This window comes from Pongo pygmaeus, chromosome 16 (genome assembly GCF_028885625.2).
Source record: "Pongo pygmaeus isolate AG05252 chromosome 16, NHGRI_mPonPyg2-v2.0_pri, whole genome shotgun sequence".
NCBI classification, from domain to species: domain Eukaryota; kingdom Metazoa; phylum Chordata; class Mammalia; order Primates; family Hominidae; genus Pongo; species Pongo pygmaeus.
In genome coordinates this window covers 72,275,260-72,297,902 of record NC_072389.2, presented here as the reverse complement: position 1 = coordinate 72,297,902, position 22,643 = coordinate 72,275,260, and the positions used below count along the sequence as shown (strand labels likewise).

Sequence of the window (22,643 nt, the reverse complement as noted above, 5' to 3'; positions counted from 1 at the left end):
TCTTGCATCTGGATTCAAAATGAAACCTGTCCTGAGTTTTCTTTGGGCTGTCCATTTTATGGACTATTAGACAACTATGAACAAGAATGATATAGATCTCTGTGTGTTCATTTTGTTGCCAGAAAGGGGTCCCAATCCAGACTCCAAGAGAGGGTTCTTGGATTTTGCACAAGAAAGAGTTTGAGGTAAATCCATAAAATGAAAGCAAGTTTATTAGGAAAGTAAAGGAATAAAAGAATGGCTACTCCACAGGCAGAGCAGCGGCTTGGGCTGCTAGGCTAAGAATATTTAATAGTTATTTCTTGATTATATGCTAAACAAGGGGTGGATTATTCATGAGTTTTCCAGGAAAGGGGCGGGTAATTCTTGGAACTGAGGGTTCCTCCCCCTTTTAGACTATATAGGGTAACTTCTTGACATTGCCATGGCATTTGTAAACTGTCATGGCGCTGGTGGGTGTCTTTTAGCATGCCAATTCATTATAATTAGTGTATAATGAACAGTGAGGATGACCAGAGGTCACTTTCGTCACCATCTTGGTTTGGGTGGGTTTTGGCTGGCTTCTTTTCCACAGCCTGTTTTATCAGCAAGGTCTTTGTGACCCATCCTTTGTGCCAATCTCCTATCTCATCCGGTGACTTAGAATGCCTAACCTCCTGGGAATGCAGCCCAGTAGGTCTCAGCCTTATTTTACCCAGTCTCTATTCAAGATGGAGTCGCTCTGGTTTGAACACTTCTGACAGTTTGGAAGGAGGCCCATAATCTAATTCATGGAAAAAATAACGTATGCACTCTATGTGCATACATATATATAATTTTTTTTGGGGGGGTGGTGGGCGCAGAGTCTTGCTCTGTTGCCAGGCTGAAGTGCAGTGGTGCAATATCGGCTCACCGCAACCTCCGACTCCCTGGTTCAAGCAATTCTCCTGCCTCAGCCTCCTGAGTAGCTGGGATTACAGGCATGTGCCACCACGCCCAGCAAATTTTTGTATTTTCAGTAGACACAAGGTTTCACCATGTTGGCCAGGATGGTCTCGATCTCTTGACCTTCTGATCTGCCTGCCTTGGCCTCCCAAAGTGCTAGGATTACAGGTGTGAGCCACCGCGCCCAGCCTATAATTTATACTTATGTATAAGTATACATAAATTATATATATATGTCATATAGCATGGTCCCTCAGGACCTAAAAGGAAGAAGGTAGGCACAATAGATATAAATAGAGAGTTTATCTGGAATAAGCTTGAGGTTGCAACCTCGGGAGCACAGATTTAAGTTGCCCAGAATATACACTCCAATTAGCAGCAGTTACAAGTGGATTTTTAAAGGCAAAAAAAGGGGGGACAGGGAGTTGGCTGATACAAAGTTGTTTGTCAGGAATTCTTGTTGGTTTACAGAAATAACATTGATCAGTGATTGGTATACATTGTTAACCTGTAGGGTATGGGTGATAGTGTCCTGTGCCACATTGTTAGGTTAATTTATAACCACTTGTGGCAATTGCAGCAGTTTCAAGAGTTGAAGACATGGCTCAAGGGGGAACTAGGATGTGATTGCTGTCTCATTTGAATGTCTCTCTGGGCCTGATAAAGGGCTCACATTCCTCAGATAAAAGCTCTTTTCTTTTCTCATTCCATTTCTTTTGAAACTATATGTTCATAGAATTCAAATGAGCAAATGTTAAATCTTTTCAAGAACAGGAGTGGGCTGGCCTCTGTCTCTGGAGAAGTCACCTGTCTGTACACGGCTGTGGCTCTGAGCATCTTCCCTGAGCTACTGGGTCCCCTACTATTTCCTCTGGGATCCCATGGCTTCCCATGGCCCAGCCAGTATTGCATCTTCTCTCCATCTGCCCTTCCAAGGACAATCGTCCGCGCCTGAAGGGGACAAGGGCCAAGCCTCATTTGCTCTCAGTCTTGTCCTGCATGGCTCTTCAACAGAACTCAGCCAAGGGTTCCAGAGCCCTGAGAGGTGACCATGGCAAAATGGGTGTCAAGGAGAACAGAGGAAAGAAGGTCACAGCCACCTGGGCCCTGAAATGCTTCCTTGAGTGGGTGGCTTAGGCTCAGGGTCAGGGAAAGGGCCATATCTGTCCCAGGCCCATCTGAGCCCACGACTCACTAGCAGGTCTCATTGCTGTGGCAGGACGTGATGTCAGCCTCCTCGGCCAAGTGGCCTGGTCTGGGGTCTTGGCCAGACCTTGGCTGGGTTCCCCAAGGGGGCCACCTCCAGCTCAGCACTGAAAACTTAAAGGCCAGCCAGCTTGGCTTCTTCTCAACATGTACAAATTTATTTAGTAGAACACAGTCAAATACTCCAGAGAATCATGGGCTCCGCAGGAGGTCCAACAGATCCCTCAGCCTTTCAAATGCAAACCTCTCCACAAGGCCAGGTAAGTGCATAAGAGGAGTGCACCACACGGCGACTAGAAGCAGCCAGCCCAGACTCAAGTTCTTTTCAGCTGTGTGACTCTTCTCAAGCTGCTTAACCTCTCTGGGCCTAAATTTTCTCATCTGTCAAATGGAGACAGTAACAATCCCTACCTTATGAAGTCATCAAAAGAATCTAATGAAATAATGTGAACAAAGCCGCTGGTTCAAACAGAGGTAGCCATATGAGGCGAGATATCACCATGCTTTTCTTTATATCACGTGGGATTGTTTTATTTGTATGCAACAAAAACTCACCTAAACTTGCTATAGCAAGAAAAATAAAAATGTTAGGGGGAGGGATATGGAAATTACAGAAAGGAGCCTGGGGTAACTCCTGGAGTACCTGACCAAAGGCCCAGGTGGGATCCCTCTCCTTCTTTCGCCTGGCTTCTCCCTGCTGTCTCTGCCCTCTCCTCTCCCAGCCCCGGCTCTGCCCTCTCCTCCAGTCAGCAGTAGTAAGCATGGCTGTCAACAGCCCTTGCGTTGATGTGGCCTCCAGACATGAGGCAGCTGAGGTCCTCTGCTTCCAATTCTGAATTCTCTACAGAAGGCACTGATTGGCTCAGCCTGAGTCAGGTGCTTGCCACCTGGGAAGGAGGGTCACTTTGAACAAATGTGGCAAATCCTGCTGGAAACTGGTGGCTGATGACGGTGCGGAACAGTTCTTGCAAAGGGCAACGCTGGGCAGACAAAACAAGAGCAGTGAACACAAGAGCTGAATCTTGAATGAGAAGGAAGAAGGCATCCCAGCCAGATGAGACAGACACAGGCCCTGATCCCTGGTTCCCATGGTTCCCAGTCAATAGGCAAGAGCTTGCCTTCTGTTTTGTTCTCTCCAGCAAAGGCCTGTGCTCTTGCGCACAGTAGGTTCTCCACCCAATTAGACCCTGAACCCCCACCCCACCCTCCTTCACAGAAGCAAAGCAGACAGGTACTTCTCTTCCCTTCCAGGTTGGCTGATTTTATCTGTTTGTAAAAAAAAGAAAAGAAAAAAAAACACGTCTTTTCCCCCACCCCACGCCACCCCAAAAATATACAGAGCAGACATTTGTGACTGGGAAACGAAGATGCCTCTGTCCTGTAGTTCCGCTCTTTGTTCTGGTGCTTTGAGTGCACTGTATTAAAACACTTCGTTGGAATGGGGGGATACACTTTCTAGTCTGGCACAGGCTGCCCACCCTGGGAGGTGCCATTCCCTGGGCCACATCGTTCATTGATTCCCTGTGTGGTCCCTGTGGGCATGTAAGTGGCGGGCCCTGCCTGAGTGAGTATTCATGGTGGCACTTGGGCTTGCTAACCATCCAGGTCCCCTCAGCCCATTTCCAGGCTCATGGCGTGCTGGCCTGGTAACAGGGGCAGTGTCAGATCTGCCTGCAAGGTGGGCCCCGGCAGGCCTAGTCCTCCTGCTGGCTAGAGTTGGCTCTGGGAGGGCTGGGCCTACTGGGGCCACCTTCCAGAGCAGGGGATATCAAAGGCTAGGAGGTGTAGGAGGGAAAGCACAGGTGTCGAGGATGGCTCCCTGAGAAGCTGAGCCCCAGCTGGGCCTCGTAGGCTAGGCAAGAGCACCTTTGTTGAGAGCCCAGGCCCGTGAGGAGCTGAAGAGATGTTGGCCTGTACCACTGCTCTCTTTCAGAGAAGTCTCTGCAGTAACAGGCATGTGTGCAGCACCCGAGCTCTTACAAAGGCCTTTCCCATTGAGATCTTGAACCCTCACTATGTCCTGAAGAAGCAGATTGCCACTTTACAGATGGGAAAACTGGAGCTTCAAGTCACCCAGCATGCTGGAAGCAGAGCTGGAGTTCTGTGCCAAGGCCTTGCACCAGGTGCCTCTCCTACTCTTCTGCCTCCAAGCCCAGAGTGGGGTCTGAGAGAGGGGTCTGTGCTTTCCATTACCCACTCTAAGATCCCCTGAGGCCTGAGCATTAACCTTATTTTACTGATGAGGAAACTGAAGAACAGAGAGCTTAAGTAACCGGCCCAAGATCACACAGCTAGAAATTGGCAGAGCTGGGGCTGAAATCCCAGTAGTGCAAGCCCAGAGTCCAAGCTTGTCATTCTTGTCATAGGAACTCCATTAACATGTCATAGGGGTTCCACCAAATGGGATGCGGGGGAAGCACACAACTACCCAGGGATTTGCTGGAAAGAACAAAACAGAAGGGAAGCTCTTGCAAATTGACTGGGAACCATGGGAACCACGGATCAGGGCCTGTGTCTGTCTCATCTGGCTGGGATGCCTTCTTCCTTCTTGTTCAAGATTCAGCTCTTGTGTTCACTGCGTTATGATGCGTTCCCTGAGCTCTGGGTTCAGAATTAATTGTTCCTCCCCTGCTCCATGCAGGTGACCAGCAGAGCCCCTACCATCTGCAACCTGTAGTTAAACTGGTTGCATACATGTCTGTACCTGTCCTCAATCACCATAATAATGCTGCATAACAATCCAAAATTGCAGATTTGAACATTTATTTAGCACAGAGTTTGTGGGGTTTGGCTGATCTGGGTTGGGGTCTCTCACATGTAGGTCAGCTTGTTGATCTGTGATGACTCAGCTGGGATGACAGAGGGGACTTGGCTTGAGGCCACATCTGGTCCTGCAGCAAGCTAGCCCAGCATGGTCTCATGACAATGGCAGAAGAGAAGAAGCAAAAGGGGAAATGTGCGGGTGCTTTGTCAAGCCTCTGCTGTGCCAAGTCAGCTACCATCCTATCAGTCCAAGCAAGGTGCAGAGCTGAGCCCAGAGCCCAGGCTTGGCAGAACATTTTACCCAGGGCAGGAGGGTATTGCGGAGTTACTTGGCAAAGGACGTGGTTACAGGCAGTGGGGAAGAATTGCAGGGCCCTGCATGCAACTGATCTGCCACAATGTCCATCTTCTCCACTAGACAAGCCCTTCAGTTCCTGAAGGGCTGACTGATCTTCAGTGGACTAAAACTTCTGCTCAGGTTGGTTGGATTTGGGTGTGGGGATAAAAGGCAGGGAACTCGCCATGTCAATCTCTGTGACCTTGAGAAAAACATCTGACTTTTGCTCCAAGTCTTGGTTTCCTCATTTGTAAAAAAAAAAAAAAAAAGGAAGATGGAAGCCTGCCTTCCAATGTCACAGAATGACAGGGAATGATGGAGATCTGGGATCAGCCCTGGCCCTGGGAAGTGTGTTGTTGCATCAAGTTAGCGATTCATCATGGTTCCAGGCTCCCGCCCCAAATTAGCCTTCCATTTGCTCAGGATGTGGCAGATACCCCATGGCCCTCAAGGGCCTGAATGCCCCATTCCTCCATTCTCCTTCTCTCTCTTCATTCATTCTCTCTTGCTTGCCTTTCTTTCCTGCCCATAGGACACAGGCCTAAGCTGTTCCTAGAAGCCCTCCTTCCTATTCTTCCTCAAGCCAACTCGGCTCACCTGTCCCATCTCAGCAGAAGGCCGGTCCTGGAGCAGCCGCTCTTGGTCTCCCACTTCCTGGGGTAGTGCAGCTTCTGGGCCAGAGCCGGGCCACACCACGGCTCCACTCTCCTAGCCGTGGATCTTGAACAAGACTTTCCACCTATTGAGACTCATTTTTCTTACCTGGAAAATGTCGAGAGCAGCGGCACCCACCCTGCAGGAACATGGTGAGGATCCAGTTATCAAATATCGAGTGCTTCGGATGCTGCAGCCACACAGTAAGCCCTGGCCTTTAGGAAGAGTCAGCTCTCATTATCCACTCTTGTAACATCTCATTCTTTTCTTTCCACTCACTTGCTAAATTTTGTAATTTTGGTCAGGCGTGGTGGCTCATGCCTGGAATCCCAACACTTTGGGAAGCTGAGGTGGGAGGACTGCTTGAGGCCAGGAGTTCAAGACCAGCCAGGGCAACATAGTGAGACCCCCGTCTCTACAAAAATAAAAATAAAAAACTCAGCTAGGTGTGGTGGTGCATGCATGACTGTAGTCCTCCTAGCTACCTGGGAGGCTGCCCAAGTAGGAGCCTCCCAAGTTGGGCCGGAGAATTGCTTGAGCCCAGGATTTCAAGGTTATAGTGAGCTATGATCACACCACTGCATTCCAGCCTGGAAGACAGAACAAGACCCTGCCTTTTAAAAAAATTGTAATTTTGTATTTATTTGTATTGATGTGTGTGGCCATTTGTTTAAGGCCTTTCTCCCCCATGTGGCCTGTAAGCCCTAGGAGGGCAAGACTCAACCTCATCTGCAGCTGTATCCCCAGTGCTGGGAACAGAGAAGGGGCTTGAAAAGTGTTTGTGGAATGAGTGATGGCATGAATGAATGGTGGATGAGAGGAAGGATGGACTGTGGACAGAGGGGGCACAGACAGAGACCCAGTCAGGGGTCTGGCAGGAGTAGAAAAGCCTTCATTATCTTTGGCCAGCGTGGCCTGACTATTACAAGGTTCATCACTAAGTCTAATCTCTTTCTATCCACAAATCTTAAATTTTACAGGAACCTGCCCCACCCACTCCCAGACCCTGTGCAGGGGATGCACCCTTCTCCTAGGAGTTGATCACCCTGGCTGCAACCCCGGTCCTTGGTGCCCTAAAGCCTGAGGTCTCTCCCCACCATGTGGAGAGGATCACACAATCGGGCTCACTGTCCACTCTCCCTAACCCTCACAACAACCTGCCAGGGGGCTAAAAGGCTACTGCTTCCATTTCACACAGGAGGAAACTGAGGTTCCTAAGCTACCGAACAAGTCTGTCCCACGGTCCACAGAAATATCTAAGAAACTAGCCCAGAGCACCCCAGGTGAATGGATGTTGGGTAGAACCAAGCTTGGGGATCCACTGCCTGCCTGAGCCTTCACCCCTGAGAGTGTTCGGGAGAAAGAATCTCAGGCTGGAGGGGTCAGCAGAGATGGGTTCAGCCCTGACTCCTGCCCTTAAGGGTGTCCATGATGGAGACTCATTTTCTGCAGCGTTCGAAGTCCTCCACCCCCACCATCACTCAGGCCTATACGCTCACCAAGCAGGCTGACTGCCTCAGCCTGGACCACAGCCACCCCTGGGGATGTCTCCGTTATTTTTGCCAACCACAAGCGCTTATGGGAACTTATGACGGTCTTGGATCCCTAGGAATGGGAATGAGGATTTCATCCCTGCTATTCGGGAGTGCACTGACTTGTCGTTACTGAGGCTCGGCTAGGCTCCTTTCTGCACACCTTAGAGCGCTGTCAGGTGAGGCTCAGTATTTCCATTAGGCAAATGGGAAATCTGAGGCTGGAGATATTGAATTATTGGCCCAAAGTTACCCAACTAGGCAGTGATGGAAGTTGGGGTGTCTTAACTGTCAGTGGCTTTGGAACCATTTTCCACTTATTTGGGCAAATGTAGTTGCTTGGGTTGCCATAGGGGAGGGGAGGGAGTCATTCCCCTTTAATGGAATTTTTCTTCTTCAAGGACTTGCCTGGCAAATGTAAAGCTTTCAGAATATGAGATGGCATTGAGGGTGAAGTGAAATGGTTCGTTGGTGGATGTCCAGCCTTTATACCAGGCTCAAGTCTCCCCTGTAAAAGCCCCTGGCCTTTGCTCCTATTCTCTGGTCATAGAGAGCCCACCACTTCAGGGGTCAGGCCCTCCGTTCTGGCCGAGCATGTGGGACCTGCCCTCCTTGAGGTTCCCAGACACTGGCATACTCAAAGATGAAAACATGTTCTCCTTAGACCCAGTGGCCTCGAACTTGTCTCTCATTTTCTGAGGCCAGCCCATTCCTTTCCTCCCAGGGAGATCATATGTGCTCACATAATGGAGCTGTGGTTTCCACTCCAGCCTCTGAAGCCAAACTCCGAGGAGTTTCAAATATCCCCAAGGCCTCCGAGGAGGAAGACCCCTGAACATGTCTGGGGAAAGGGCTGCATCTGGTCTGCGTTATCCAGTAGCTGCTGCTGCCTTGAACCCTCTTAGGGAATGGAGGCCCAGATCGAGGGGGTACCTGGAGGGAGGACCTGGAAGGAGAGGTCTCAGCTCCCTGCTAGCCTTCCTCCAGCTGCCCCAGCCCTTTCCATGGGACCACAAAGCTGAGGAGGCCCTCTGTGCATATTTCGACCAGAGGCCCCATTTCCCAGGGTGGAAGCTGAAGTCTGAGGTGGCAGAGGCAGCTTTGTGGCAGGACCATGAGGCACTCAGGGCTTCTGATACTAATCAAGAGTTCTTTCCACTGCCCCATGCCAGATGCTTAAAACATGGCAAGTGCAGGGCAGGGCCTTCTCTCTGGAGGCGGACACTGCCCTGCAGCCTCCTCACCAGTCACGCTGCCTCAAGATGGCACAGGCAGGCGGCTGCTGACGACCAGCCTGTGCGGAAGCAGAAATTGGCATTAGAGGTTTACATGACTTCAAGATGCAGTGGGGAAAAAAACACCCCCATGCTGCAAGAAGAAGAAATGATTCACAGAAGACATGTGCTTCCCAAGCTAGGAACAGAAAGAGTTTCTTAAAAACTCATGCTTTTTGACCTGCAGAAGCTCCTCCCTACCCCAAGCCCATCTTCAAAGATGGGGCTCAACCCACATTTCCTGAGCTCCTGCCCCAAGCCTGGTCTTCCCTCCCACCAGTCCCATGGGTCATCCTGCTGGGTTTTCACAGCAGCTCCATTTCACAGATGAGAGAACTGAGGCCTCTCTCTGAGCAGGGACCCTGTGCTGGGCTGGGGAGCCAGCATCACTGGCCTGGGGTGTGAGGATCTAGCCACTTATTTCAGTTTCTTCCCTGCACTTCTGAGCCTGAGCCAAGGCATGCGAAAGTCCCCTCCTGGGGTTTTCTGGCCTTGCTTCCTGGTGCCCCCCAGACCTTCGTCCTGGGGCTCCACCCAGGGCCCAGCGGGGAGAGGAGCAGACAGCAGAATGGTTATGACCTGATTTTGTTTGTGTGCTTGCTCTCCAGTCCTGCGAAGCCTTCAGGACAACATTTTATATAAACAAGAAAGAAAGAGGGTGTATTTTTGGAGATGAGTTTTCTACCTCCCTATCCACACCCAACAACCTAATGATTTAACCTTTTTAAGTACAAAAACTTTAAGCAGTGCTGGAAAAATTTAAGCAGTGCTCATTCATTATCCTCAATGTCTGGCAAAGAAATAGAGAGAAAGAAAGGAAGAAAGAAAAAAGAAAGAGAGAGAGGAAGAAAAAGAAAGAAAGGAAATAAAAACCAAATGAAAACCTCCCGAAACTCATGGGAGCACAGAATAGAGAATAAGAACATCAGGCAATGCTGATACTGTCCTGTTCAGATTGCGTCTTGGGAGTGCAGAATTATTTGGGCCCCCTGCTCTACTATAGGATCTTTTAAAAATGTCACATCCTGGCCGGGCGCGGTGGCTCACGCCTGTAATCCCAGCACTTTGGGAGGCCGAGGCAGGCAGATCATGAGGTCAGGAGATCGAGACCATCCTGGCTAATACGGTGAAACCCCATCTCTACTAAAAATACAAAAAATTAGCCGGACATGGTGATGGGCGCCTGTGGTCCCAGCTACTCTGGAGGCTGAGGCAGAAGAATGGCGTGAACCCAGGAGGCGGAGCTTGCAGTGAACTGAGATTGTGCCACTGAACTCCAGCCTGGGGACAGAGCAAGACTCTGTCTCTTAGGAAAAAAAAAAAAGGTAACATCCTCAGGGCACATGGCCCAGCCCGACATTAATTCTCTAAACCTTTGGCTATATGATTTTTTATTTTTCCCCATTATGCTTCTGAAACAAAATTGGAAATACCGAGAACATTGGAAATGTAAATTGCCAATATTCCTACGATTATTGCAATCAAACACACATACACACACACATATACACTTAGTATATTTCTTTTTTCACTTAGCGACAGACGGACAGACTTCTGTTTAAACCCCAACTTCAGGCAAGTTGCTTTGTGCCTCTGTGCCTGTTTCCTCATCTATAAAATGGGGATAACAATCATGCCATAAAGAGTATGTGAGATAATGTGTGGGAAGTGCCTGGCCTGTAGTGAGGAAGTGGTTCATTAATGATTGCAGTTATTAATGCTGTCATCCTAGACGCTGCCTCTCTAGTACCCCTTGTGAGCCCCAGGGGACTAAGATGACCTCTACACTCATTCATTCCATCACCACTCAGCGGGTGTGTGCTCTGGGCCAAGCCCTGCACTGGGTGGCAAGGGCACAGAGATGAGCATGACCAGATCTTGCCCTCAGTGCAGGAAATAAGACAGATACATAAACAAATAAGTGACAATCTGACAATCTTGGGTGACAAGAGTGATGGTGGTCACATAGGTGGGTGTTGTGGGACTCCTTAGTTAGGAATCCACTCATACTCTGCAGAGAAGGTGATGGAGCAACCAGCTCAGAAAGAGGAGGAGGAGGAGGAGGAGATGTGTAAAACAACTACATGGAAGGACACTTTGAATAGACGGAAGAGCAAATGGCAATGCCCAGAGGTCCAGAGGCCCTTCCTGGGAAGAGCAATTCCTCAACTCTGGCTACAGCAAATGATGTTGACAAGAAACAGGGCTGAAGGGCTTAGGCTTGAATGATATGTGGCTTTGGGGTTCATCTTCACACCAACAAGAATGTTTTCAGCTGCAAGGAACAGAAAACTCTGATACAACTGGCATAGCAAGTAAGTGATACAAGATCTCATATGTCAAGGAGATGAGAGGAGGCATCCAGAATTGGTTAATTCAGCAGGTTAATTCAAAATTCAACCACATCTTCAAGGACTCAGTAAATTCCCTTCCTCCACCCCACCATCTTCAGTGTGTCAGACTATTCTCAGACTTGTCCCCTCGTGGACCTAAGGTGGCTGTCATAGCTCTGACATCACATGCAGACACATGCAATGTCCAGTGGTGGAGGAAGGGCTATAGCCTGTTCCTGGGGGCTTTCCCTTCCTCCTCCAGCTCTCTTTTACAATTAAAAAAACTATTTCCAGGCTGGGCGTGGTGGTACACACGTGTAATCCCAGCACTTTGGGAGGCCGAGACGGGCGGATTATGAGGTCAGGAGATCGAGACCATCCTGGCTAACACGGTGAAAACCCGTCTCTACTAAAAATACAAAAAATGAACTGGGCATGGTGGCGGGCGCCTGTAGTCCCAGCTACTCGGGAGGCTGAGGCAGGAGAATGGTGTGAACCCAGGACGCGAAGCTGGCAGTGAGCCGAGATTGCGCCACTGCGCTCTAGCGTGGGTGACAGAGTGAGACTCCGTCTCAAAAAAAAAAAAAACAAAACTACTTCCAGCCAGGCATAGTGGCACACAACTGTAATCCCAGCATTTTGGGAGGCCCAGGTAGGCAGATCACTTGAGCTCAGGAGTTCAAGACCAGCCTGGGCAACATGGCAAAACCCCATCTCTACTAAAAAATACAAAAATTAACCAAGTGTGGTGGCGTGCACTTGTAGTCCCAGCTACTCAGGAGGCTCACTCAAGCCTAGGAGGTAGGGGCTGGAATGAGCCAAGATAGGCCACTGCACTCCAGCCTGGGTGACAGAGTGAGACCCTACCTCATAAACAAACAAACAAACAAACAAACAAACCTACTTCCATATTTCTCCCAACTTCCCTCCACTTCTTTTCTTTTTCTTTTTTTTTTTTTGAGATGGAGTCTCGCTCTGTCGCACAGACTGGAGTGCATTGGCATGATCTCGGCTCACTGCAAGCTCTGCCTCCCGGGTTCACGCCATTCTCCTGCCTCAGCCTCTCCGAGTAGCTGGGACTTCAGGCGGCCGCCACCACGCCGGGCTAATTTTTTTGTATTTTCAGTAGAGATGGGGTTTCACCGTGGTCTCGTTCTCCTGACCTCGTGATCCGCTCACCTTGGCCTCCCAATTCCCTCCACTCCTAACAGGCCAGGAAGGCCTGTACTTAATCTCTGGCAAGAAGAGTGAACTGTCATGATTGACTGAAACCAACAAAGCATCTACCCTGGAGCTGGCCCCTCCTAAAGCTCCAGTTGTGGGATAAGGGAGATAAAGGAACAATGCTACTGCTCTGCCAGTAAGGCAGAAATTCGGGAGTGCATGAGGAAGGGGCAGTGAGCAGTGTCTGCTAAGATCCTGAAAGCAATGGGGAGTCATTACTTAACTTCTCTGTGCCTCCATTTCCCCAACTACAAAATGGGAATAAATAGTACCCACCTCAGAGGGTTATGTTGTGGATAAAATAACCTTTGTAAAGCCCCGAGAATAGTGCTTAGCACATATTAATCCATTATTAAATATGTTATCATCATTATCACCATCATTACACTACCCTTCTTCCTTATCAAAACTCTCATTCTCTAAGTTCATTAATTCCGAAGATGAAAACAAATCTAGCAATGTGACAATTAGGAGGTCTCTTCCCCTCCCTCTGCCTGTCAGTTTCCTCATCTCTAAAGTGAGGTGGTTGGGCCAGGTGACCTCTGCATCCTGCCCTTTCCAGTCCTGATTCTCTCTAGGGTCCATGATGTGCACCAAACTGCTTGCCAGTCCTGGAATACACCATGCTTTAGCCATCCTCCAAGCCTTGCTCAGGCCATCTGAGCAAGCTGCTCAGTTCTCACCTTGGAATAAGCCTCATCTTTTGGGGCTTATCTCAAATGTCCCATCTCAGAGTCTCTTCCCAGCCTTACCCCTCAGCTAAGCGTGCTTCACATTGCACTCCTCCTGCAGGGAGTCAGTGGTTTCTGCCCTAGGAGGTTGGTAAGTGTAAGTCTCATAGACAGTGAGCCCTGGGGGGGACCAGTGTTTGAACTTCTGAGTCTCCAGTGACCAGCAGGAAGTGATATATGCCAAGAGCTCAGTATTGTGTTCATTTTTTCTTACTAATAATGTGAGTAGGTAATATTTATTGAGGCCTTACCTCTAGCCAGGGAGTATTTGAAGCACTTTCCATAGAATGTCTTATTTCATCTTTGTAACACCCTACCCACAAGATATTTACGATTATTGTCCCTACTTTACAGATGAGAGACCTAGACCTGAGGCTCAGAGAGGTTACGTGACTGAACCAAGGTCACACAGCAGGTGAGTGATAGAGTCAGGATTATATCCCATGTCTGTCAGGCTCCAGAGGCCCTGTTCCCTAAACAATGACTTGATCTCTGTCACATACTAAAGCCTCCAGATGTTGCCTGGATGCCAAGTACACCTAGCCAGTGGTCACTGTCTAAGGCCATGGGACGCTGAAGAGCTGCCTTGCTGTTTTTTGTTTTTTTAATTAATAGGTTTTATTCTTTAGTAACAATTTTAGAGAATAATTAAGCAGAGAATACAAAGTTCCAATATTAACATATTGCATGAGTGTGGTACATTTTTTGCAACTAATGAACCAATATTGATACATATTAACTGAAATCCATAGTTTACATTAGGGTTCCCTTTGTGTGTGTTTCAGTTCTATGGAATATTGTTAGAAACAGAATAGTTTCGCTGCCCCCAAAATCCTTTTGCTTCACCTATTCATCCCTATCCCTAAACCTCTGGACATCTTTAAATTTTTTAGCCTATAGTTTTGTCTTTTCTGGAACAGTTGGAATCATACAGTATGTAGCCTTTTCAGACTGGCTTCTTTCACTTAGTAATAGGCATGTGAATGGCTTCTTGGCCTTTGGCTAAGATGAAGTGCAATAACATGCATTTGAGCTTCCTCCATGTCTGTTCATGGCTTAATACTTCATTTCTGTTTACTGCTGAATAATGTTCCATTGCAGAGGTGTACCACAGTTTATCCACTCCCTTATTAAAGGACATCTTGATTGCTTCCACTTTTTGGTAATTATGGACAAAGCTGCTCTATAAACACTCATGTGTGAAGGTTTTTATGTGGACATATGTTTTCAACTCAACCAGGTAAGTACCCAGGAGTGTGATTGCTGGATTGTGTAGTAAGAGCATGTTTAGCTTTGTGAGACACTGCCAAATTGTCTTCCAGAGTGGCTGAATCATTTTGCATTACCACCAGCAATGAAGAGAGTTCCTGTTGCTCCACATCCTGGCTAGCATGTGGTATTGTCAGTTTGGATTTTGGCCATTCTAATAAATCTGCAGTGGTATCTGATTGTTATTTCAATTAGCAATTCCTTACTGACAACTTAGGTTGATCATCTTTTTATATGTATGTTTGTCATCTGTATATCTTCTTTGGTGAGGTGCCTATTCAGATCTTCTGCCGTTTAAAAATTGGACTGTCTGCTTATTGTTACATTTTAAGAGTTCTTCATATATATATTTTGAGACAGGGTCTCACTCTGTCACCCAGGCTGGAGTGCAGTGGCAGTGATCACAGCTCAATGCAGCCTCTACCTCCTGGGCTCAAGCAATCCTCCTGCCTTAGCATCCTAGAGTAGCTGAGACTACAGGCATGCACCAACATGCCCAGCTAATTTTTGTATTTTTTGTAGAGATGGGGTTTCACCATGCTGCCCAGGTTGACTTCATATATTTTGAATACAAGTCTTTTATCAGCGATGTGTCTTGCAAATATTTTCTCCCAGTCTGTGGCTTGTCTTTTCATTCTCTTAACAGTGTCTTTTGCATAACAAAAGTTTTTAATTTTAATGAAGTCCGATTTAAATATTTTTTCTTTCATGGTTCATAGTTTTGGCATTTTTTCCTGAAAACTCATTGCCAACCCAGAGTTACCTAGATTTTCTCTTATCTTACGGAAATTTTATAGTTTTATGTTTTACATTTAGGTCTATGATCTATTTTGAGTAACTTTTATGAAAGGTGTGAAGGTCTGTGTCTAGACTTTTTTTTTTTTTTCATATGGATGCCCAGTTATTCTAGCACCATTTGTTGAAAAGACTATCTTTTCTCCATTGAGTTACCTTTGGTCCCTTGTCAAAGATCAGTTGACTATATTTACATGGGTCTATTTCTGGGCCCTCTATTCTGTTCCATTGACCTGTTTGTCTATTCTTTCATGAATATCACACTGTCTTCATTATTGTAGGTTTATAGTAAGCTTTGAAGTCAAGTAATGTCAGTCATCTGACTTCTTTTTCAGTAATTATGTTGACTGTTCTGTTAATATCAAAAAATAATTCACTGAGATTTTAATTGGGATTGCATTGAATCTATAGAACAAGTTGGGAAGAGTCATCTTAGTGATAGTGAATTTGCCTATCCATGAACATGGAATATCTCTCCATTTTCTTTCTTTCTTTTTTTTAAATGGAAGCTTCTGACTTATTTCAGACAAAGTATTAGACTTGCCATTAAGAATCATCTCCAGGGGCATTCCAAGATGGCCAAATAAGAACAGCTCCAGTCTGCAGCTCCCAGCGTGATTGACACAGAAGACGAGTGATTTCTGCATTTCTTTTTTTTTTTTTTTTTGAGATGGAGTCTCGCTCTGTCACCCAGAGCTGGAGTGCAGTGGCGTGATCTCGGCTCACTGTAAGCTCCGCCTCCCAGGTTCACGCCATTCTCCTGCCTCAGCCTCCCAAGCAGCTGGGACTACAGGCACCCACCACCACGCCTAGCTAATTTTTTGTATTTTTAATAGAGATGGGGTTTCACCGTGTTAACCAGGATAGTCTCAATCTGCTGACCTCATGATCCACCTGCCTCGGCCTCCCCAGATTTCTGCATTTCTAACTGAGGTATCTGGTTCGTCTCGTTGGGACTGGTCGGAAAGTGAGTGCAGCCCACAGAGGGCAAGCTGAAGCAGGGCGGGGCATTGCCTCACCTGGGAAGTGCAAGAGGTTGGGGGATTTCCCTTTCCTACCCAAGGGAAGCCATGACAGACTGTACTGGGAAAATCGGGACACTGCCCTTAAACACTGCACTTTTCCAACACTCTTAGCAAACAGCACATCAGGAGATTATATCCCCACACCTGACTCAGCAGGTCCCACGCCCACGGAGCTTTGCTTACTGCTAGTCCAAGATGGAACTGCAAGGCGGCAACCCTGGCTGGGGGAGGGGCGTCCGCCATTGCTGAGGCTTGAGTAGGTAAACAAAGTGGCCGGGAAGCTTGAACTGGGTGGAGCCCACCACAGCTCAACAAGGCCCACCTGCCTCTGTAGACTCCACCTCTGGGGGCAGGACATTGCTAAACAAAAGGCAGCAGAAACTTCTGCAGACTTAAACGTCCCTGTCTGACAGCTCTGAAGAGAGCAGTGGTTCTCCCAGCACAGTGTTTGAGCTCTGAGAGTGGACAGACTGCCTCCTCAAGTGGGTCCCTGACCCTCGTGTAGCCTAACTTGGAGACACCTCCCAGTAGGGGCCGACTGACACCTCATACAGCCAGGTGCCCCTCTGGAACGAAGCTTCCAGAGGAAGGATCAGGCAGCAATATTTGCTGTTCTGCAATATTTGCTGTTCTACAGCCTCCGCTGGTGAAACCCAGGCAAACAGGGTCTGGAGTGGACCTCCAGCAAACTCCAACAGACCTGCAGCTGGAGGGACCTGTTAGAAGGAAAACTAACAAACAGGAAGGAATAGCATCAACATCAACAAAAAGGACATCCACACCAAAACCCCATCTGTAGGTCACCATCATCCAAGACCAAAGGTAGATAAAACCACAATGGGGAGAAACCAGAGCAGAAAAGCTGAAAATTATAAAAACTAGAGCACCCCTTCTCCTCCAAAGGATCGCAGCTCCTCACCAGCAATGGAACAAAGCAGGATGGAGAATGACTTTGACGAGTTGACAGAAGTAGGCTTCAGAAAGTCGGTAATAACAAACTTCTCCAAGCTGAAGGAGGATGTTCGAACCCATCGCAAGGAAGCTAAAAACCTTGAAAAAAGATTAGACGAATGGCTAACTAGAATAAACAGTGTAAAGAAGACCTTAAATGACCTGATGGAGCTGAAAACCATGGCACAAGAACTACATGACGCATGCACAAGCTTTAGTAGCCAACTCAATCAAGTGGAAGAAAGGGTATCAGTGATTGAAGACCAAATAAATGAAATGAAGCGAGAAGAGAAGTTTAGAGAAAAAAGAGTAAAAAGAAACGAACAAAGCCTCCAAGAAATATGGGACTGTGTGAAAAGACCAAATCTACATTTGATTGGTGTACCTGAAAGTGACAGGCAGAATGGAATCAAGCTGGAAAACACTCTTCAGGATATTATCCAGGAGAACTTCCCCAACCTAGCAAGGCAGGCCAACATTCAAATTCAGCAAATACAGAGAACACCACAAAGATACTCCTGGAGAAGAGCAACCCCAAGACACGTAATTGTCAGATTCACCAAGGTTGAAATGAAGGAAAAAATGCTAACGGCAGCCAGAGAGAAAGGTCAGGTTACCCACAAAGGGAAGCCCATCAGACTAACAGCGGATCTCTCAGTAGAAACTCTACAAGCCAGAAGAGAGTGGGGGCCAATATTCAACATTCTTAAAGAAAAGAATTTTCAACCCAGAATTTCATATCTAGCCAAACTAAGCTTCATAAGTGAAGGAGAAATAAAATCCTTTACAGACAGGCAAATGCTGAGAGATTTTGTCACCACCAGGCCTGCCTTACAAGAGCTCCTGAACGAAGCACTAAACATGGAAAGGAACAACTGGTACCAGCCACTGCAAAAACATGCCAAATTGTAAAGACCGTCAATGCTAGGAAGAAACTGCATCAACTAATGGGCAAAATAACCAGCTAACATCATAATGACAGGATCAAATTCACACATAACAATATTAACCTTAAATGTAAATGGGCTAAATGTCCCAGTTAAAATACACAGACTGGCAAATTGGATAGAGTCAAGACCCATCAGTGTGCTGTATTCAGGAGACCCATCTCACACGCAGAGACACACATAGGCTCAAAATAAAGGGATGGAGGAAGATCTACCAAGCAAATGGAAAGCAAAAATAAAGCAGGCGTTGCAATCCTAGTCTCTGATAAAACAGACTTTAAACCAACAAAGATCAAAAGAGACAAAGAAGGCCATTACATAACAGTAAAGGGATCAATTCAACAAGAAGAGCTAACTATCCTAAATATATATGCACCCAATACAGGAGCACCAAGATTCATAAAGCAAGTCCTGAGAGACCTAAAAAGAGACTTAGACTCCCACACAATAATAATGGGAGACTTTAACACCCCAGTGTCAATATTAGACAGATCAATGAGACAGAAGGTTAACAAGGATATCCAGGACTTGAACTCAGCACCAAGCAGACCTAATAGACATCTACAGAACTCTCCACCCCAAATCAACAGAATATACATTCTTCTCAGCATCTCATCACATTTATTCCAAAATTGACCACATAGTTAGAAGTAAAGCATTAAAAAGTCAGGAAACAACAGGTGCTGGAGAGGATGTGGAGAAATAGGAACGCTTTTACACTGTTGGTGGGAGTGTAAACTAGTTCAACCATTGTGGAAGACAGTGTGGCGATTCCTCAAGGATCTAGAACTAGAAATACCATTTGACCCAGCAATCCCATTACTGGGTATATATCCAAAGGATTATAAATCATGCTACTATAAAGACACGTGCACACGTATGTTTATTGCAGCACTATTCACAATAGCAAAGACTTGGAACCAACCCAAATGTCCATCAATGATAGACTGGATTAAGAAAATGTGGCACATATACACCATGGAATACTATGCAGCCATGAAAAAGGATGAGTTCGTGTCCTTTGTAGTGACATGGATGAAGCTGGAAACCATCATTCTGAGCAAACTATCTCAAGGACAGAAAACCAAACACTGCATGTTCTCACCCATAAGTGGGAATTGAACAATGAGAACACTTGGACACAGGGTGGGGAACATCACACACCAGGGCCCGTCGTGGGGTGGGGGATGGGGGAGGGATAGTATTAGGAGAAATACCAAATGTAAATGACGAGTTAATGGGTGCAGCAAACCAACACGGTACACGTATACATATGTAACAAACCTGCATGTTGTGCACATGTACCCTGTAACTTAAAGTATAATAAAAAAATAAATAAATAAAATAAAATAAAATTTATTTCTTCTAGTACTGAAAAAAAAAAGAATCACCTCAAAGTGATCACTATTATGGTCATTACCACAACAGCTAGTGAAGCAGGATGGAGGCAGACACCTGCAGGGCCACCAACATGCCTGAGAGCCAAGACCAGCCCTAATTCTTCATTTTTGCAGCCTCCTCCTCAGCCTTTCCCTTAGCCTTCTTCTCCTCCACCTCTCCTCCTTCTCCAGCATTGCTACAGTCTCAGCCACCTGACTGGTAGAGACATGAACATCTTTGTCCACAAGCTCAATCACCTTAATGAGGTTGTCAATGTTGACCTTGCCATTCTTATTTTTATCCAGTGTTGAGGCCAAGCTGATCAGCTTGTTTTCTGGAATGTTCTTGATTTACTTCATGGTGCTGATGAGCTCAGTGATACTGATGACTTTCTCTCCCGCTCCCCCTGAGCCCTCTGTCTGGCCCAGCTTGCCAGGCCTCTGATCCATCTCTAGCTGTGCGATCAAGCTATCTATCCGCCAGATCATCTGCTGAACTCTCTTTGTCAGTGTCTTGCTGGCTTTAGATTTTTCCACATATTTTTCTTTGCTGGTCTTTGAAACTTCCTTCTTGATCTCTTGCAAGTCATCACTATAGTCCTGGACATCCTCCTTCAGCAGCTCCAGCTCCTCCTTCTCCTTGGTTAGGGACTTATTTTGCTCCTTCAGTTTAGAACATGCGTCGCTAAGTACACCCATTTCTTCTTTAGTTATTTTCTCTTCCTTCAGGATCTCCAGCACAGGGGCAGTGTCCTTCAGGGCCTCTGAGGGCAGGATCACATCAGGCACTTCTGGCTGCTGGTCAGCCACTGGCCTCTCAGGGGTGGCTTCTTCCACTTCGTTTCTTGGGGTAGCTTCTGCAACTCATTCTCCCTGTGCTCCAGCTGGATGGCCATCTCCTCCTGTAATGTGGCCTCCAATTTCACTTTGTTGTCCACCTGCTCACCCTCAACCTTGTCCACTTTCACCTGGGCTCCTTTCACCACTATCTCTGGAAGAGTCTGCAAGGTGGTTTTGAGCTGGTCAGTAGGAGAGAGGGTGTCTGGGAGGTACATAGCTCAGGACAATAAGAGCAGTGATATGGGGATCTCTTGATGCAAATGCAGGTCCAGCCACTGCTTCAGCAGGATCCTCAGATGGTTTTCTGAGACCCCGAGGGCCCACATCCCTTGAGTTCTACATGTCGACAGCAATTCCTTGATATTCAGGCTGTCCACTCCTTCCTCAGCAATCAACTCATTGTCGGCCTTTATGGACCTCAACCTCATGGTGAGCTGGAAGCATAGGAAGTTGTTGGTGCCTATGGCCTGGAGACCCAGCAGCTCACACAATGCCACCAGCTGCTGGCAGGTGAGGTTAGCCAGGGTCAGCTCATCCTCAAATAATTTGGGAAAGCACATGATTTCTTCATCATTAGGTCTTTCCTGTCTCTCAGATCTTCTGGAAAAACATGGAGAAGTCTTTTGCAGTCCTCCCCTTGGCTTCTTTTCTCCTCAATGGTGTCCTGGAGAAATTTAGCCAGTTCCAGCTCCCCCATAGCTGCTTCTTTGGTCTCTCCTCCTTGATGGACTGGGTCTCAAATGTGGACAGCAACATGTTGGGAAAGATTTTCACTATGATGGGCAACAGCAACTCCATGAAAAGAACCACTGCAAAGATGAGGAACGGGACCAGGCAAAAGAGGTCAGCACAGACACTGACAAACTGCCTGTGCTCCTGGTGGGTCAGCATATGGCCACTGAGAATCCCCCAGAGCGAATGTGTGGCTATCTTGGTGTCCATCCAGAGAAGGCTGAAGCCGTGGTAATAGAGCTTCAGCCCGTCCAGGACCCTCCGCTCCACAGACTTCACTGGTGCCTCTTCAGGGGGGTTGTACCCGGGGCTGCCTTCCTCCAGCTTCTTGTTCTTGTCCTTGTGGGACTTGACTACGGAGTAGTCGCCAAGGTGGGGAGATGAGTGCCAGCAGCGCGCAGGAAGGTCCTGAGGTCCCGTGACCACCAAACTTGGTGCCACCGTAGCCACTGTGTGCCAGCGCTCCAGCCTCACAGGCCAACCGCTGAGGTGATGGCCTCTGAAGGAAGGTACACCGGGTAGGCGGGGGTGTAGCAGCTAAATGGAACATTCACGTGGCTTGTCAGCCCTGCGATGTTCATCCAACCGAGACCAGCACGATCCCCCAGGTCACCCCTCAGGGCAGCGACGTGGGATGGTGAGAGGCGGGAAGCCACCCAGCCCTGACAGCTCCTCAGTAAGATGGATGACATGGGCGTCCTGCAGCAGCTTCCTCCTCCTCCTCTTCCTCCTCTGAGGCTCCTGGGCCTATGTTGCGCCTCAACCTGGCCCGCAAGGACGACTGACAAAGGCTGTGGACCAACAAACAGGTCCAGGACCCAGCATCAAAGGCGGCCAAGCCACTCACAGACTTCCGGGGACCAGGTAGGCAGAGCAGGGACGGGGAGGGGAGGCGGGGTTGCCTTCACCAATGGGCACTTCCGCTCCTGCACACTCCATTTCTTTAGATGGTTGATCTCTTTCATTAGTTTTATTATTTCCTTGTGTAGGTCCTGTACACATTTTGTTATATTTATACCTAAATAATTCTTTTCTTTTTTTCCTTTTTCTTTTTTTTGGTAAGTGTTACTGCATTTTTAATGTCAAATTGTAGTTGTTCGTTGCTGGTATCTATGAAAGCAATGGACTTCTGTATATTAACTTTTTTTTTTTTTTGAGATGGAGTCTTGCTCTGTTGCCCAGGCTGGAGTGGCTCAATCTCGGCTCACTGCAACCTCCGCCAAAAGGATTCAAGCAATTATCCTGTCTCGGCCTCCTGAGTAGCTGAGTCTACAGGCACCTGCCATCACGCCTGGCTAATTTTTGTATTTTTAGTAGAGATGGGGTTTCACCATATTGGTCAGGCTGGTCTTGAACTCCTGGCCTCAGGTGATTCACCCACCTCAGCTTCCCAAAGTGCTGGGATTACTGGCATGAGCCACCACGCCCAGCCCTGTATATTAACTTTGTATCTTGCAACTTTGCTATTTCTTCTAGTCGTTTTTTTGAAGTTATTTGGGATTTTCTCCATAAACTATCATGTTATCTGTGAACAAAGACAGCTTTATTTCTTCCCTCCTAAACTATAGACCTTTTCTTTCCTTTTCTTATCTTATTGCATTAGCTAGAAATTTCAGTACGATGTTGAATAGGACCGGTGAGAGGGGTCATCTTTGGCTTGTTTCTGACCTTCACTGGAAAGTATCTAATTTCTCACTATTAAGCATGATGTTAGCTCTAAGGTTTTG

General features: G+C 47.3%; 1 protein-coding gene and 1 pseudogene across 1 annotated transcript in view; both read right to left on the bottom strand.

Annotated features, from left to right (window-relative positions):
• The window catches only part of ZWILCH (zwilch kinetochore protein), a 526,447-nt gene that overhangs the window by 199,779 nt on the left and 304,025 nt on the right, over positions 1 to 22,643 (bottom strand). The window lies entirely within an intron of this gene.
• Positions 19,460 to 21,608, bottom strand: LOC129014527 (mitochondrial proton/calcium exchanger protein-like; annotated as a pseudogene).